Source organism: Lissotriton helveticus, chromosome 4_1 (genome assembly GCF_964261635.1).
Source record: "Lissotriton helveticus chromosome 4_1, aLisHel1.1, whole genome shotgun sequence".
Lineage (NCBI taxonomy): Eukaryota > Metazoa > Chordata > Amphibia > Caudata > Salamandridae > Lissotriton > Lissotriton helveticus.
Genome location: NC_136063.1, coordinates 79,159,522 through 79,175,816, shown reverse-complemented (window position 1 = coordinate 79,175,816; position 16,295 = coordinate 79,159,522). Strand labels below are relative to the sequence as shown.

Sequence of the window (16,295 nt, the reverse complement as noted above, 5' to 3'; positions counted from 1 at the left end):
ACAGCATTGAGACCCCTATAGTCCACGTAGAACCCCATCTCTTTTTTACCACCCTGGGTATGATGCTTGGGGACTAAGACGACTGGGCTGGCTCAGGGGCTCTCAGGTGGCTCTATGACTTCCAATTTCAGTATCTTGCTTTCTTCAGCTTTGATGCTCTCCTTGACGTGATCAGACTGCCTGTACATTTAGTGTTTGAAAGGAAGGCTTTCGCCAGTGTTTACGTCGTGTGTACGCCAGCTAGTCTGACCAGGGGGTCAAGGAGATCAGCTCAGCAAACTGATTGAAGACTTACCTGCAATCAGTCTGCCATTGGGCAGTGAGGGCGTCTAACAAGACCCCTCCTTTGACTGGCCCTTCTTTTGGGATGTTGGACATGAGGTCTGGGAGAGGTTCACTTTCTGCTTCCTGGTCCTCATCTGTAACCATGAGCAAGGTCACATTTGCCCTGTTGTAATAGGGTGTAAGGCAGTTCACATGGATGAACCTCTTGGGGTTCCTGCAACTGCTAAAGTCAACTACATAGGTGACCTTCCTTATTCTCTCTAGGATGGGATAGGGCCCACCCCACTTATCTTGGAGAGCCCTAGGAGCCATAGGCCCCAACACTCATACCTTCTGCCCTGGTTCGAACTCGACCACAGCAGCCTTTTGGTTATACCAAAGCTTCCGGGGCTCTTTGTTGGCCTCACGGTTTTTGTTTGCTTTTTCCAAGTACTCCTCCATCCGAGAGCTCAAGGCTCAGCACATAGTCCACTATGTCCTGTTTGGGCTGGATGAGAGGACGCCGCCATCCCTCCTTTACGAGCTACAATGGCCCCCTAACAGGATGACCAAACAAAACCTTGAATGGGGAAAACACCCCTTCCTTCTGTGACACAGTCCTGTAGGCAAAAGCAGGCATGGTAGCAGAACATCCCATCTCCGGTGGTTTCAGGGCGCTGTTTAATCATACATTTCAAAGTCTAGTTTAATCGTTTAACAAGGCCATTACACTGGGGATGGTAAGGATAGTGAACCGGTAGGTCACTCCATACTCCCTTCACATGTGTTTCAGGTCACCAGACATAAAGATGGTACTTTTGTCGTATACTACCTCCTTAGGGAAGCCCACTCCGGTAAAAATACCAAGGGGGCAGTGGTAGTCTTAAGGGGTATAGCCTCAGGATATCTGGTGACATGATCCATTACCACCAGGATATAACTATTTCCTGATGCTGTTGGAGGGCCCCGCGAACCCAAACTTCTGGAAGTGGAATTAAGGGGAGCTTTGAGTGCCCACCTGCCTTGCCACTGGGTTGACAGGTGAGGCAGGAGTTGCAGAACTCCTTCACCTTCTGGTATATCAATGGGCAGTAGAAGTGGCCGTCAAGCCTGCTCTACGTTTTGGTCTGGTCAAGGTATCCAGCCAGTGGGATATTGAGGGCCAATGTTAGGAGGAAGTCTCTAAACACATGAGGCCTATCCACTCGCCAAATGGAACTGGGTTTTAGGTTTCTGGCCTCGGTGTAAAGGATTCCATCCTCCCAATAGGTTTTGTGGGAACCATTAATATCAGCACTTTCCTGTGCAGCAGCTTGCTGTTGCAGGCTTTCAAGAGTGGGACAGGTTCTCTGCCCCTGGCACAGATCTTACCTAGAAGGTCCCCCTTGACCCAAGAACTCCGCCTGATAAGGCTCCATCTCCTGCAGAGAGGTTGGGAGTCTGTTTTGGGGCTGTTTCACCAGACATTGTGACTTTTCTGTTGGGGATTTGAGCACCTTCCATAGGCTCCAACATCTCTTTTTTGTTCTGAACTCAGCACTGTGCTCGGGTTTTTGCACACACCCAGTGCGTGATCCAAAGACTTCGGCATGGATCCTTAGTTCTGCCTCAGCCCAGGGTGAGGTCTCAAAATTGTTACCAAGCAAACATTCAAATAGGAGTGTCGGAGAGACTGCTACCTCTTTCTTACCAGTACCTCTTCCCCCCAGTCAAAGGACACCATCGCCATGGGATGGTTTGTAGTCACATTGTCAGCGCTGGTGATTGGATAGGAGCTTCCAGGCATGTACTGATAGGGGTGTCACTAGATTCTGGGTCACCATGGTGACGCTGGCACAAGTGTCTCTCAACCCTCCCACCCTAACCCCATTAACAATAGGATGCTGCTCATTGCATGTTAGGGGGCCATACTCAGCCAGAGTGGCTAAATCCACCTCCCCTACTAAAGTTGCTTCATCAAGCTCTCTGGCCTAGCCAGTGCTCTCCTGAGATCCCGTCTGGAGATTGGCAAATGCAGGTACTGCAGGTGAACCAGAGGATTGGTTTCTTGTTTTTACAGACGGGTCACTAGTTCAGTGTCCTAAGGACCTACAGTCCTGGCACCAAGCTTTCTTGGGATTCCAGTTCTTACCCTGGTACCAACTGTTGAGCTGCGAAGAGTCTCTTGCTTCAACCTCCTGAAAAGGTTTTGGGGGAGAAAGACACTTTTGCCTTCTATATTTTAGTTACCCCACCAGTGGTAACTCTGATCACCCTGGTTTTGACCCAGTGCTTTGCCTTCGTTCCCACTGTAAAGGAGAAAGTAAACCTACATCTACCAGATGCTGCAGTAACTTCTCATTGTAGCAATTACTTAAGATATGCTCTTTCGTGATTAAATGTAAAGCCCTTCATAGTCATTCACATTGTTGTTTTTTTTAAAATATGTTTTTATTTAAGTTAACATTATATCACAGCCGATTACAATAAAGTGCATGACGATACCAAAAAGTTCAGCTATTATCAGTCTTTTGGCCCTAGAAAACGTTACAAATAGACAAAAGCGCTCAGCCAAAGTTCTCAACCCACTTAACAACGAAGCATTATAAGTCATTCCCCAGTGCCCTTCCATCGCAGTTTCAGTCGCTCAGATCTGGTTCTGAGACTTACGGCTGAGGAGCGCATATGTTCCCACGAAATTCGTTCCATCTGCCCCACATCCTCTTCCATTTTTGTGGACAACCTCTGTTAATGAATACTGATTTCTCAGCCATCATAGCACTGTCCAGATCATGACACCATTGTTGGTGAGAGGGGATTCTGTGATTTTGGGCAAATCACCTAATCTCCTGGTGCCTAAAATGAATGTAACGCAACTGGTGCTCGTGTAAAGCGCTCTGACACCTTCGAGTCGAGTTCGCGCTATAGAAAAAAAAATACATTAGAATGTGGGGTTGTCTCCTCATGTCTACTAAACTTCAAACCCAATTTTATAAAATATGTTTTTTATGTATTATACCCCGGACAAAATATCCAAATGGGGTAGTGGGAGAGGTACATGTTGTTTTCGATGCAATCTACAAAATGCGGACTGTATACATATATTTTCTTCCTGTCCCGTTTTAACTCCTCTTAAAACAAATATTGTACGTTTTTTGACATTGATCCTTGGGATAACGATTAATTTATCAGATGAAACTGTAGTTCTGGGGGTTACAAACCCTGCTAACCACAAAGCCGGTCACGAATTGATTTTTATCTCGATGGCCGTAATGAGAATATGCATAGCCTCGGCTTGGTTAGATCCTATAGCCCCATCATATCAACAATGGTTTGCAAGATTGTTAGCTATTTTTAATTTAGAGATGGCGATATATAAAAACAAAGGCAGGAAGAGTCAGATTAAAGGACAAAAAATCTGGTCTCCCCTAATAGAATGGTCTAAAATGCAATGATATACATATTAGTAACCAGTTTGTTTTGCTTAAACCGCAATTCAACTCTGCAATTTAACGAAATTGAATGTTAATGCATCAACTTAACTTGTAAAGTTTCCTTTTCAGTATTGTTTTGTATAGCTCTCAATGGCTTTCAAGTGGGCAATTTATTTATTTTTTCTTTTTTTTGCTTGTTTTTTCTGATCTGCTCGACCGGGGAGGGAGGGACGGGGTTTGTGTTATCTGTTGTATTGTCTTTCTGTTGTAAAAAAAAAAAAAGAATGTGGGGTTGTGTGTGGGTGGGATATTGTGTGTGTGTGTGGGGGGGGGTTGTGTGTATGTGTGGTTGTGTATGTGTGGTTGTGTGTGTGGGGTTGTGTGTGTGTGTGTGTGTGTGTGTGGGGTTGTGTGTGTGTGTGTGGGGTTATGTGTGTGGGGGGTTGTGTGTGTGTGTGGGGTTGTGTGTGTGGGGGTTTTTGTGTGTGGGGGTTGTGTGTGTGGGTGTGTGTGGGGGTGTGGGGGTGTAGGGGGTTGTGTGTGTGTGGGGTTGTGTGTTAAACAGTTAGAAGCCTATTTACATGTCCCTTGTGCCGCCGGTGCATCAATTTAACCAAGCAAACCACCCCCCTTAGGTAGTTCGGGCTCGCTCGCTGCGCTTGCTCGCGTTACCGTGTCCCTGAAATTTTTTCCACAAAAAGGTGTGTCACCAACATGAAAAGTTTGGGAAGCTGCGGTGATTCAGCCCGTCCTATCTTGTATAGCTTGGTCCTGGTATAATACGTTCTATGCAATATTTTAAGTTGCACTAGCTTTAGCTTGGATGGGATTGCTACCTCCCGAGGGGAGGCGAGGGCTTCCTGCCAGTCCTGCTCGTCCATATCGCCTATTTCAACTTGCCATTTCTCCCTGAGATCCTGGGTGGGGTCAGTCTGGTTGTTGATCAGTTTGCGATATGTTTTGGATGTCGCCTTTTTGGTGAGGTGATCCGTCAATAATCGGTCCTGTAGTGGAGAGGCATCAGGGAGGTCGGTTCCCGGGGCCGGGGCTTTAGAGTGCATGTTTTATTTGGACATATCTAAAATACTCAGTCCCTGCCATTTGATATGTTACCTGCATCTGTGCAAACGTCACCACCTCCCCTTTTTTCCACAGGTCCCCTATCGTGGATATGCCTATCTGGTCCCACCAAGAGAATCCTTTACTGGTGCGCACTGTACCCAACTTGGGAGAGTTCCAGAGTGGAGTAAGTTTTGTGAGCACTCCCTCCCATCCTAGTGTGCGCTGCGCCACCATCCAAACATGTATAGTGTGTGCTGTTGGACCCATCAATCCCTGTTTCTGTTTTTTGTCATACAGTGCCCCCATAATACCATCCGTTCTGAGGGTATGCCTGTCCATACGTAATGCAGGTTCATCTTGTGCGGCGTGAAGCCATTGATTAATCACTATGAGCTGTGAGGCCCAGTAATAGAATTTGACATTAGGAAGGGCTGCCCCCGTCATACCAACTCCGTATAAGTTTACGTCGCGCTATCCGTGGAGGCTTTCGTTCCCAAAGGAGGTGTCCCACCTCCGCCTCACTCGACCTGAAATAAGAGTTTGGGACCGGTGTTGGGGTGCTCTGCAGTGCGTATAAAAATCTGGGCAGGGCCAACATCTTGAACAGGACTGCTCTCCCTAGTAGTGTCAGTGGCAGAGAGTGCCACCATTTCACATTGCTGCGGAGTCTCCTCAGTGGCAGCAGAAGATTGTGTTCGTAAAATTCTGTAGGGTGTGGCGTGATGTATATTCCGAGATATTTAAATCCCTCCTTTGCAAGTGATATCTCAACTCCTGGAGGGAGAAGTGGGGGGGGGGACCCTTAAATATGTATGATAGCACAGACTTTGTCCAGTTAATGGTGTAGCCTGACACTCTGCCGTATGATTCGCAGATGTCTAGTAGGCAGATAATGAACATTCGGGGGTAGCCATAAACAGGAAGCCGTCATCCACATAGAGGGGTATTCGGTCTTCCCACCTCTCCGTCCAATGCAATCCCCATACTGAGAGGTCCCACCTGATCCATGCCGCTAGCGGCTCGAGCACCAAAGCGAATAGAAGCGGTGACAAGGGGAACACGTGCCTAGTGCCACGCCCCAAGGGGAACTCCTCGGACAGTCGCCCATTGACCACTAGTCATTCACATTGTTACCTGTTAGTGTTTTCACTGAAAAGTTGACAACGTTGATCCAGGACTAACTGTTTTGCGAGTCTCCTAGAACCTTATCCTATACTCCTCAGTGGTGAGCCAAAGCACTCAATCTGGGTACCCTTCATGAGGTCATAAGACTCAGCATCTTTTTCAGGTAATATCAAGAGTCTATCTCTGCTTTTCCATCAGAATAGCTCCCACAAGGGAAGAGCCCAATATTTTCTGGCTATTTTTTCTACCTAGGCAGGCCGTCTCAAATGCAGTGAACCATCTGGTCATATCATCACCCTCTGTGTAGTTAGGGACAGTCCCTTTGGGCAGTTAAGAGTCATTATACCCTTCCCTCTCCCTATTTACTTGTATACTGCCACTAGAGTTAGGTCCTAGGCCTATCTCTTTTCCTTTTCTTATTATGTCCACGAATCGGGCTTCTAAGCTCAGCTTCTTGGCCAACTTTTCTAGCTGGTGGTACTCGTCCAAGGGTACCCAAGTTGTTTCCGAGGGGACTGACTCACGCCCGTTCTCAGCATTGTTTTCATCAGAATTATCTTCTTCTCCAGATTCGTGTACCGTGTCTGGATGATCTTTTTCAAACTACACAAGCAGTTGCAATCAATCAGGGAATTCTGAAGGGCACTGCCTACCCGTGAGGTTCTCAAGGCGATGGGGGTGGGGGGAGGCGGACGTAGCTCCGAGTCAGCCGAAGAGACAGGCCTTGAGGCTCTTCCTGAAGGTCTTTGCCGCATAGTAGGAGAAGGCACTTCCACCAGCTCTGGCTCCGCGGATGCGCAGGGTTTCAGCAAGTGCATGGTCGGCGGAGCGGAGGTTTCTCTTGGGTACGTGGAAGGAGACACTTTAGTTTAGGTATTGGGGTACAGTGTTGTGGATGGATTTGTAGGTGTGGGTAAGTAGCTTGAAGGTTACTCTCTTCTCGACGGGGAGCCAGTGGACAACTCTCAGGTGTTGGGTGATGTGTTCATATCGTGGGATGTTGAGGGCAAGTCTGGCCACGGTGTTCTGGATGGTCTGAAGTTTGCGGAGCAGGGATTTGTATCTTCCGGCGCAGAGGGCATTTCCGCAGTGCAGTCTACTTGTTATGAGTGCGTGGGTGATGTTCTTTCTGAATTCATTGGGAATCCATTTGAAGGTCTTGCGAAGAATGCAGAGGGTGTTGAAGCAGGCGGAGGTGACACTGTTGATCTGTTGGGTCATGGGGAGAGTCGTTGAGTAGGACGCCACGGTTTCGTGCGTGGTCCATGGGAGTGGGGGGGTTGCGAGCGCAGTGGGCCACCAGGTGTTCTCCCATGCAGATGGGGTGGTTCCAAGGACGAGGGCTTCTGTCTTCCCCTAGTTGAGCTTTAGGCAGCCGCTGCTCATCCAGGATGCGGCGTCTTTCATTCCTTCCTGGAAGCAGAGTCTGGTGGTGTGGGGATCCTTTCTGAGGGAGAGGATGAGCTGGGTGTCGTCGGCGTAGGATACTATGCTGAGTCCATGCTGTCTAAAGATGGCAGCGAGGGGGGCCATGTAGATGTTAAAGAGCTTGGGGCTGTGTGATGATCCTTGGGGTACTCTATAGTTGATCTATGTGGGTTTGGAGAGGAAGGGCGGGAGTCCGATTCATTGGGTTCTACCGGTGAGGAAGGAGCAGAGCCAGTCGAGGGTGGTTCCATGTAGGCCGGTGTTGGTGATTCTGTCAGTGAGAGTGCGGTGGAAGACGGTGCTGAAGCCTGCAGAGAGATCTAGTAAGATGAGGGCCGCAGTGGCCTAGGTCGAGGAGAGTGCGGATGTCGTCTCTGGTGGCGAGGAGGGTGGTCTCAATGCTGTGATCACTGCAAATCCGGATTGGGAAGGGTCGAGCATGGGGGTTTCTTCTATGAAGTTCGTTAGCTGGACGTTGGCGATCTTCTCAGTGACTTTGGTCACGAAGGGGAGGAGAGAGATGAGTCGGTAGTTTTTGAGGTCCGTCTGGTCTGCGATGGGCTTCTTGAGGAAGGGCTTGACTTCTGCGCATTTCCAATCCTCTGGGAATGTGCCGGATTGGAGGGTGGCATTGATGGTGCATTGTAGCTCGGGTGCTATGGTGGTGGCGGCACTGTGGAAGATGTGCGGAGAGCAGGGTTCTATGGGGGCTGCAAAGTGGATGCTTTTCATGGTCGTGACTTCGGTGGTGACCGGGGTCCAGGCACAGATGGTAGGCGGGTTGTCGTCGTTGGAGGAAGGAGTGGTTGCGGTGTCTGCTTGTTGAATTTGTCGTAGAGGGACTTGACTTTCAGATGTAAGTAGGAGCCGGGTTTGTTGCAAAGGTCCTCGGAGGGTTTGACGTCTGTGGCTTTGCTGGTGGGTTTGATGAATTCTTGAATGATGCTGAAGAATTCCTTTGAGTTGCTGGAGTTGGCGAGGATTTTATTCTGGATGATGGTTCTTTTGGTGGATCTGATGAGTTGGTAGTATTCAATCATGGTGTTCTTGTAGGTGGTCCGATATTCTGTAGTTTTGCTGTTTTTCCATAGATTCTCAAGACATCTGCAGGTGCGTCTGGATTCTTGGAGGTCAGTGGTGAAGCACAGTTTCCCACAGCACCCTAACACGCAGACTCCACGACGCAGGGATCCGGGACAAGGCCCTCGACTGGATCCACTCTTTCCTCTCAGTCAGAACACAGTGGGTCAGACTCCCTCCGTTCCTCTCGGACACTACACCAACCACATGAAGAGTCCCCCAGGGGTCCTCTCTCAGCCCAACGCTCTTCAAAGTCTACATGGCTCCACTTGCTCCCATCATCAGAACCCACGGACTCAACATGGTTTCATACACAGGTGACACCCAACTCATCCTTTCCCTATCTAACAAACCCAACGCAGCCAAACACAACTTTCAACAAGCATTTACAATGCAATGGTCTCGGCATTCTTGAAGTTAGAGCTATTGGCATTGCTCACGACATTATTTTATTTATGTTTTTGTTTTTAAAACATAAATAAATGCCAATGTCATTTACAATGCAGATAGCAGGGCAGGAGAGCAGGCACAATGAACGAGGGGCAGGAGAGCAAGCACAACCAACTAGGGGGGGACAGGAGAGCAAGCACAACCAGCGAGGGGGGGGGCAGGAGAGCAAGCACAGCCAGCGAGGGGGTTGGGGGGGCAGGAGAGCAAGAACAACCAGCGAGGGGGGGGCAGGAGAGCAAGCACAACCAGCGAGGGGGGGCAGGAGAGGAAGCACAACCAGCGAGGGGGGCAGGAGAGCAAGCATAACCAGCGAGGGGGTGGCAGGAGAGCAAGCACAACCAATGAGGGGGGCAGGAGAGCAAGCACAACAAGAGAGTAGGGGGCAGGAGAGCAAGCACAACCAGCGGGGGGCAGGAGAGCAAGCACAACCAGCAGGGGGGGGGGGGCAGGAGAGCAAGCACAACCAACGAGGGTGGGGCAGGAAAGCAAGCACAACCAGCGAGGGGGGGGCAGGAGAGCAAGCATAACCAGCGAGGGGGGGCAGGAGAGCAAACACAACCAACGAGCGGGGGGGCAGGAGAGCAAGCACAACAAGCGAGGATCGGGCAGGAGGGCAAGAACAACCAGCAGGGGGCAGGAGAGCAAACACAACCAGCGGGGGGCAGGAGAGCAAGCACAACCAACGGGGGACAGGAGAGCAAGCACAACCAACGGGGGGGCAGGAGGGCAAGCACAACAAGCGAGGGGGGCAGGAGAGCAAGCACAACCAGCGAGGGGGGGAAGGAGAGCAAGCACAACCAGCGAGGGGGGGAGCAGGAGAGCAAGCACAACCAGCAAGGGGGGGAGCAGGAGAGCAGGCACAATCAGAGAGGGGGGCAGGAGAGCAAGCACAACCAACAAGGGGGGGCAGGAGAGCAAGCACAACAAGCGAGGGGGGAAGGAGAGTAGGCACAACCAGTGAGGGGGGGCAGGAGAGCAAGCACAACCAACGAGGGGGGGCAGGAGAGCAAGCACAACCAACGAGCGGGGCAGGAGGGCAAGCACAACCAGCGAGGGGGGGGGCAGGAGGGCAAGCACAACCAGCGAGGGGGGGCAGGGGAGCAAGCACAACAAGGAGGGCAGGGGGGCAAGCACAACAAGCGAGGGGGGGCAGGAGAGCAAGCACAACAAGCGAGGGGGGGCAGGAGAGCAAGCACAACAAGCGAGGGGGGCAGGAGAGCAAGCACAACAAGCGGGGGGGGGCAGGAGAGCAAGCACAACCAGCGAGGGGGGGCAGGAGAGCAAGCACAACAAGCGAGGGGGGCAGGAGAGCAAGCACAACCAGCGAGGGGGGAGGGACAAGAGAGCAAGCACAACCAGCGAGGGGGGGGGTCAGGAGAGCAAGCACAACCAACGAGGGGGGGCAGGAGAGCAAGCACAACCAACGAGGGGGGGGGGCAAGAGAGCAAGCACAACCAGAGAGGGGGGTTGCAGCAGAGCAAGCACAACAAGCGAGGGGGAGGCAGGAGAGCAAGCACAACAAGCGAGGGGGGGCAGGAGAGCAAGCACAACCAGCGAGGGGGGGGGGGGCAGGAGAGCAACCACAACCAACGAGGAGAGGGCAGCAGAGCAAGCACAAGAAGCGTGGGGGGGCAGGAGAGCAAGCACAAGCAATGATGGGGGGAAGGAGAGCAAGCACAAGCAACGATGGGGGGCAGGAGAGCAAGCACAACCAGCGAGGGGGGGGCAAGAACACGGGCACAATCACGGAAGATAGGCAAGAAAAGAGAGCACTCACCGGAGGACTCGGCAGCTTCTCGACTTCCCGCCGCCATTTTCGCAATGTGTCTGCTCACGATACCTGCACGCCCAAGTCGGCCCTCTGATTGGTTAATAAGGAACACCAATCAGAGAGCTGACTTGGGCGTGCAGGCAGCGTGATGAGGGGCTGCTCTCTCCCGATGACGTCAGGGAGAAAAAGAACAGCCAAAACACACCCCTCTATCCCAAAAAGACAGGGCTTGAACGGAGTGACGCCCCTCTCCTCCAATGGCTCTGCCTCCGTTTAGGAAGTCAACCAATGGAGAAGAGGGGCGGGTTCAAGCCCCACTCTAGGGAAAACATTAAATCTCGGCTGCGCAACACTGCTATGCAGTGTATGCTAGGCCGAGACCTAACAACTAAAAGGGACGCTTGACAGATCCTGCCAAAGAAGAACAAACGAGGCAAGGGTTGTAAACAGTCAGTCAGCCCACACCCATCTCCTTCCGGTACTCCGCAAGGACTCGAGAATACATCAACTGCAATCAGTGTCAATTTCTGATAGCACCATTCCTTCAGAAGTTCTTGAATCATGTCAAGATTACTTTTATTTCAGCTGTGTCATCTTTTGCCTGAAGACTAACACATAGTCAATCAGAACGCCTGTGTTTTTATCCAGATGACATTGACAGATGTCACAGGCTGTGTCCATACAGAAGCTCTAACGAGCTAAACCCCAGACCCTTTTGTGCAGGTTCCAATATGCAAAAATTAGGTAAGCCAGGAGGATATGCCATTTCCTCCTTATGAGCAGTTAAAAGGACCCATCACAATTTTTTGATTTAAATCTGTTTTTATTTCAAAAGGAAAACCAGCTTATCGCCTACAACTCTTTGCAGGGCCGGCCGCATAGCTTAGGGTAGGCATAGAAAGTGCAGGTGTTGGTTATCAATGCAGACGTTACACAGCAAATCACCTACCAACCATGGAGGGCCGGCTGCGTATGACAAGAGGAACTGCGTAGGAATTCACTGTGAAGAAGCCTCTAAGCAAAGAGATCAAGAAGACCCAAATTCAACATAGCTAGAAAAGAAAAGCGATAAACTTGAAGAGAGAGAGAGAAGTGAGATATTTAGCAGGGAAGTGTGTAAGGACCCATCATACTTTTGAGAATGTTGTTAAACATCTCAACCTGCCCGTTGGCCTGGAGGTGGTAAGATGCAGAAAACATGTCAGCTACACAAGCCTCTTTCACGTAACCTTTAGGTAATGCAGTTCAATCCATATTCAGAAACCACTCTTCTAGGGCATAAAAACCCTTGAAAATATGCATAACAAAGCCTTGGCAAACACTGGGTGAATTCTGCTTGCCAATGGAATTGCTTCCAGGAACCTTATTTCATGGTCCCGCAGAGTAAACTTACTCCAAACTTTATCTACTGGGAGAATTGAGGTGCCCAACTATAACGACCGCTGCATCCTCTAAAGGTAGCAGTAACACCTGCAAAGATATATGGGGTGCTTTTGTGTGTCTTGTAGACTTTCAATGTATCTGGCAAGTAAGACATGAGAGTCAAAAGTGCTTATTTTGTACACCTATAGCAGATCAGTAAAAATGAGAGCACAACCACTCATTAGTGATTTTACCGTAGGTGTCCAGATAAAGGAACCTTGTGGCCCAGTTGAATGAAAAAGTTCCAGTGCGCCCAGAGAACTATCAATCTTTGCCTGGGTCAAGGCTCTGAATTAGAAGGCTTACTGTAGAGCAACTCACCTTCCCTATGAAACTGATATGCATTTCAACGTCCCTTGTGGCAGTGCAGAACTGGTAGATCTTATGCAGAATAGGACACGCTGGCTGAACCTTCATTAATTAAGCTTCCCTGTGACCTCAAGCGCCGAATAATTTAGAACTCTGTTGGACTTCCCAGGTACATTATATAGTCTGCTGCTGGCAGGGCTGACTCCCTATCCGTAGAGCTAGGTAGCTCAGATGGCAATACAGGGACATTTGCCCTGCCTAGACTGGCACATTAATGGCTCTGGGTGGCAACAAACTCTGGGGAATCTCCTAAAGTCTGCTCACCTGGTGGCCTGTGCTCTTGTAATCACAGCCTCATCTGGACCTCAAGCTCCAAGGTCATTCCCCGGCAAGCAATCCATGCTGAGGTCTTTCTGTTAGCCCAAATGGGATCTCACTGGTGTCTCCACCTATCTTTAACGGGAAACATCCATTACAACGCAGTCATTACAACGCACTGCTGTTACAACGCAACTGCCTTTACATCGCATGCTATTACAATGCATGCTATTACAACGCACAACATTACAACGCATGCCATTACAACGCATTATAAAGTTAGTAATGGAGATTTGAAAGTTTTAAGGGTGGGTATGGGTTTTGAGGTAGATGGGAGTAGGAATTATTATCCCTTCACTATCCAACACTTTCCCTACTGTTGCATTCACCGGAGTGGGAATAGTAATTTTTACCCCTACACTAATCAACACTTACCCTACTGTTGCCCTAAAACCATTTTGTGTTGTAATGGTATGCGTTGTAATGGTAGTTTTAAAAAATGTGTTGTAATGGCATGCGTTATAAAATCATGCTATGTAATGGTTGTTGCGATGTAAAAACTGCGTTGTAACGTCATGCGTCTTTAGATCTAGTGAGCAGCTGGGTACTTAAAACCATTCTCTGTCACAGTGACCCCATGGTTGTATAATCCAGGTAAAACCTTGGACAGATCTACAGTGCGAGAATCAACAATAGTCTCACTATTGCCATTATAGCGCATGCCAGTCAACTTGGTGCTGTTTGCCCAGACGAGTCTTAGGTAATCTGGGCTACTGGGATGTATTTTTAGCCTGGATTCTTCTTCTGCCTGCCCATCCATCCATCCACGGATCCTGAAACTACTTCCAAAGGACCACTCTGGCAATTCTGATCCAAACTGAAAAGTAAAATAAATAACGGTAGTATTGATGTATTGTATGTGCCGGAGCAATTCAAGTGACCTTTGGGCACACGGTTGCAACAAATTTACCTAAGTGAGGTGTAGCATGCCTCTCTGCAACCTCCCTCATTCACTGACTTGCAACCTGGGGATTCATTGGACTATTCTCCAAAGCTTCGACCGCCTGTGAAGAGCTCCCGTCACAGAGGCCTCTACTATCCTGCCCTTCCGACGCCCTGGTTTGCTTCCCACTTGTCAGCAAGTGCTGCACGTTCCCCTGGTTTACTGGTCTGTGGTCATACTGTTACACCTCTCCAGTGAAAACTCACAGACCTTGCTCAATTAGAAGCAGATTAAACACACCCACGGGTTATCTAGTTGTCCCCTTGAAAGCTCTATAATTGCCAATGATAAACAGCTCCCACATCACATTCGGCCTTTTCTCTGCCTTCTGGAAAGTTTGACATATGTCAATCTGAACTTCCTAACAGTATCTCCCCCGCAGTGATACTTAGTTATGTGGCGGTCAGTCAAATCGATAAAAGTTTCATCACCCATTTGTGGTGGTCTGCTCAGTGCATGCCTCATCAGCATCACTCGTCTGCTGAGGGTCACATGCAGATTCAAACCCCGTCAGCCAAGAATGACATCCGCCCCTGCAGTGTAGTTTGAACCAAGTATTTCAAGACCTTAGGATGTGACAGGGACATTCCTGGGACATGCTACTCCCCTAGACGCTTCAACGTCCTCATCCAGCGCTGGGAAGCTTTAAGTCCCCTCCCCTCCCCTCCCCTCCTCTCCTCTCTTCTTCTTCTGTGTCATTTGCTGCTCCCTGGCTAGCCCGGCTGCCAAAAGTCTGTTTTCTTCTCAGCAGAATTTCCTTTTCTGAAATGCTCTGTCCTTTTATCCTTCTGCATCTCTAGCGACAGTCTTCTAAGCGCTATCGCAGTATAATAAATATGTATGGGTGGCTCAAGAGATATGGGGTGCTTACAGTTGAAGCAGGGGGTGCGGGAAATGGAACAAGAGGACAATGTAGGGCGAGATTCAGGTGTAGGTACTAACATGAGCATCCAAGTTTGCGGCTCCAGCTTAGCCATTAACTCCCTCTTACACACAGCAGTATACTTGCCCTGCCCGCCTGCAGCTGCTCTCAGCTCCTGTGGAGTCGTGGCCTCCGACTCAGCTTCACTGAAGCACGGGTCCTCTTCCCTGCTACTGCACCTTAAGAAGAAGAAACGCAAACTCACTGCTTGCAAACAGGTTCAGGCTCATCTCCACAGCAGGCAGGCGCTGCCACGGCCCCTTCAAATCCAGAGGCCGAACACTACAGCAAATGCATTGAACAAGCATGAGGAGAAGCCAGTATAATTAAAAGTAAACACTTGGCAGCACGTGAGCTCTAATATGCGCAGCCAAGCGTAAAAGGAAAACCGGGTTGAAAGTAAACAGAGCGTGTGAGCTCTAATGCATGAAATAATTTAAGATAAGAAAAGCCGTCTGAACCCAAGTGCGAGACTGTTTTAAAAAGTATTGATACCTGCTGTGAAATACATTGTAAGGGAGTTGCATTTTGAAAGTAAATAATGCCTACATTAACCCTGGAGCTAAGCTAATTATTAAATAAACAATATTTGCCGAGTATGTGCGAGGAGGAGCACCTTAACAGAAAATAAACGTGTGACAGTACCGACTCAAGTTAAAATAAAGAAATAAACGCGAGTGCGAGTGAACACTAAAGAACAAATAAAGCCTGCTGTGAACCAAAGTGCAGGAGAGAGAGCTTCAGCGCGTGCAGCCAAGCGCGAAGCCAGCAATTGAAAGTAAACATTACCAGCGCATGTGCCTCAGCGCGCGTAACTGAATAAAAGCCGAGTGAGCTCTTAATTGAAAGTGTCCAATGGATTTCTTTACAGTTCGAAGACATCGCTGGTCCGCGGGGCGCCGATCAGGGAGATCTCGGACTGCGGCAGGCTCCGACTGAGGGAGTGGGAGGCACCGTGAGAGGGGTGACGCGGTATCCAGCGGCAACCTCCGACTGAGGGAGGGGGAGGCACCGTGAGAGGGATGACGCGGTATCCATATGCCTGTTGTCTGCTAACGCTGCCTGCACGCACCAGTCAGTCCTCTGATTGGTTCATAAGGGAGACCAACGGTAGTGTCTTTGGGGAGTTGTAAACCTATCGGAGCCGACTTGAGCGTGCAGGCAGCGTGGTGGGGGGCATGTGTTGGATCTATGACGTCAGGGAGAGAACACAAAAAACACACCCCTCAGTCCCAAAAAGACGGGGTTTGAACAGAGTGACGCCCCTCTCCTCCAATGGCTGGCCTCCGTTTACGAGACCAGCCAATCGAGAAGAGGGGCGGGTTCAAGCCCCACTGTAGGAAAACATTAAATCTCGGGCTCCGCCCACTCTGCTTACGCAGTGTGACGCTAGGACCGAGACCTAAAAAGGCATGGAACATGTTGCCAAATGGATGAAAAGCAGCTGCCTCATTGGGAAACAGAAACACCGGGCACAGTGTATTTAAACTGAGGTTGGCATGTAAACTCTAGAATAGCTTGATGTACATATAGTCAAGATATAAGTACTACTGTACATGACATATAAATAGTTTATTTTCTTTTGAATATTCTTATATCTTTTTCACATAGAAAATGTTTTTTTTAAATAAATATATGAACAATAATAAATAGATTAACAATCTCAATAATATTTTACGAACCACATGTATGTTCTTCCTTGGACAGTAGATACATTTCAAATGATTT

The 16,295-nt window shown here is 49.3% G+C and overlaps 1 pseudogene across 1 annotated transcript in view; it reads right to left on the bottom strand.

Moving 5' to 3' along the window:
* Positions 1-16,295, bottom strand: part of LOC144828359 (uncharacterized) — an 80,046-nt pseudogene that overhangs the window by 52,497 nt on the left and 11,254 nt on the right. The window contains exon 2 of the transcript XR_013610433.1: positions 14,588-14,746. The product of XR_013610433.1 is annotated as an uncharacterized LOC144828359 (transcript). The remainder of the gene's footprint in view (positions 1-14,587; positions 14,747-16,295) is intronic.